This window comes from Cupressus sempervirens, chromosome 1, assembly GCF_028749045.1.
Source record: "Cupressus sempervirens isolate cs-2001-9-10 chromosome 1, ASM2874904v1, whole genome shotgun sequence".
NCBI classification, from domain to species: Eukaryota; Viridiplantae; Streptophyta; class Pinopsida; order Cupressales; family Cupressaceae; genus Cupressus; species Cupressus sempervirens.
Window position 1 is genome coordinate 510,541,572 of NC_143118.1, and position 2,666 is coordinate 510,544,237.

Below are 2,666 nucleotides of genomic sequence, written 5' to 3' on the forward strand. Positions count from 1 at the left end.
AGACTTTGTGTAAATCTGGACAATAGATTCCCGTAAAGGTTTGTAAAATTCACAAGGAAAATCATAACACCCAAGAGCCTTATCATCTTCCATAGAGAAGATGATTTCCTTGAGGTCAGTTACTCTAGAAGGTAATCTTCTCAATCGCAATCTGGTTAGGAGAAACATCAGTGCATTTCTTCAAAACTTGTTCTCTTTCTACAGAGTTATCATGTGTGAGGTGAAAACCTTATGATAATGTTAAACAAAGGCTTGAAGAATGTCTGGGAGGTCAAAGAAAATTTTTTGACCTTCCTTGATTTTTAAAATTCCTATCGAGGTGTGACGAGCTTTGAGAACTTGAAAACATTCCCTTGAGACTTGGTCTCTAATCTCAAGCTAGTCAAGACGGGCCTTGATCTAAGCATCTCTGGTAGCATAGTTGATCAAAACTTGCTTCTGATGGTAGATATTGGTGATCCAAAGTTATACATATGAATCAAATAGATCCATGGCTAGAGCCTTAGAGGTTGCACATAGGTCTTTGGTGGTTGCTTCATAAGAATGCTTATTCTACATAGCAATTTGCCTGTTGTAGATACAAAGAAATCTAGCTGTGCGTGAGATGACAACATTCCACTATTGAATCCAACTAGTTTGGTTATGGGGTTGAGGCTCTAATTTCCAAAGACTCAAAATGTAAGCCATGGTGGGATCATGACTTAATAGTTTAAAGGAAAATTTGCATTTTAGAATGATGTTGTTGAGCTATTAGCTAGATAATAGTAAACATTATGGGTTAGTGGTTTGATAAAGCCACATCTTGTAGAGGAATGATAGGTAATTCCTTATCTTTAAAGAAAGAGAAAAAAGATAGCAAAGTAATCATCGCACGATTAAGCCTTTCAAAAATCCCATCAGATCTAGCTCTAAAATTTGACCAAGTTTGCCAATCGCATCAAAATGTCTGTAATGGGCATTGCAATAAAAAAGGCCTAATTTATCTGATCCAGGTGGATCTAGAAAGACTAAAATTTTCGCAGCCTCAAAATCTCTCAAATTCCACATCATTCCAAAGGTCTCAAAAAATTAGACCCAACATAACTTGGACAAGTGAAATCAACAAATTAGAGGGCTTATAAAAAGGTTTAAAAAATAAAGTCATGAAAAAGGGTCAATATTGGTATCATTGTGAAGAGTTTTTTAAGAGCTTTCCAATGGTGTTTATTTCATCAAAATCTGAGATAAAATGTGGAAGATATTGCAGAATTACATTTACCTCAAAAAAAGGAGCTCCCTATTTTAAAGCGCCCCTATTTTTGTGGGTCTATATTTCCTAACAAATTAGCTACAAACTTTAAAAAAGAAAAAAGAAAATGTCATTTACCATCCCTAGTTTAAAGGGTTGGATTATGAACCCCTATAAAATAGCAAGCTCTATTCTCCACTATAATTAAGGATACAAATCCTTAAAATATTAAAGCTATTTCTAAGGGAGCCAATCAAATATTAAAATGATTTATAATTTTTGTAGATAAATTCAGAGAAGGATTTCATGATCTACTTATAAATCATTCATTCCTTGGAAATTATATTTTTGTAAGATATTATTTTAATGAGGAGATTATTATATAAAAATGGGAGATTTGTAACTATTATGGTTTTCACCATAATAGGCAAATAAACTTGTATAAAAGGGGAATTATTTTTCCTTAGAAGGGGAATTAGTCTGTGGCAAGAAAAATAATAGTCTTGGAGAAATTTTGGAGAGAGCATTTTTGTAAAGGAATAACTTTTCCTTGTGAGAGGATTTGTAAGCATGAAGGCACTGTGTTTTGTCTTCAAGTGCATAGGAGAGACTATGAAGGCCAGAAGCTTGAATTTTGTAATAGAGTGTTTTGCTTAGCAACATTAATAAAGTGGTCCCCCGATTGAGAATGGTACTTGGAGACGTAGTCCTGCCTAGAGGAACTCCATATCAAATTGTTTGTGTCTCTTTATTCTCTTTCTTATTCTCTCATCCATTATTGTTCTCTTTTATATGTATTAAACACATAGTTGATTAATTATGTTTAAAGCATAAATTTTTTTGTAATTTCAATAGTTTAAAATACATACCATGCAATTACTACTCGATCAAGGAAAGTATATCTAATTGTTGGGATTAAGTCATAAATTTATAGATCCTAAATTAGATCAAGTTTGGTATTAGAGCTTATTTTGCAGAGAAATTGTAGGTGGTGAATGTTAACTAGGTTGAAGTTGAAACAAGAAGAAGGTGAACTTGCAGAGTTCAATCTAGATATTGGGAAAAGAAGGACTTTTCTTCAATTAGAGATGGCATCTGAACAAAATATTTTTGAGTTTGATGCGGAAGCCTTCCAGAGAGCTTTTATGGAGTTGAAAGCTTTGGGAGACATTATTCTCCAAGAGAGGCATGAAGGACAACTGAGAAAGGGAGATAAGGTTAGGAAGAAAGAAGATGCTAAATCTTCATCAAAAGATGACAAAGGCAAAGGAGTAGGAGGTGGTAGTGGCCCTCCTGAACCTCCATCCACATTTTCTTCATCTTCTTCATCATCTTCTTCTTCTCTATCTTCTTCTTCTAAAAAGAAACATGTGAAGACACCCTTGTTAAAGCTTGATGTAAAGTTTGATTTGTCTGTATATAGTGGTGAATTGGATGC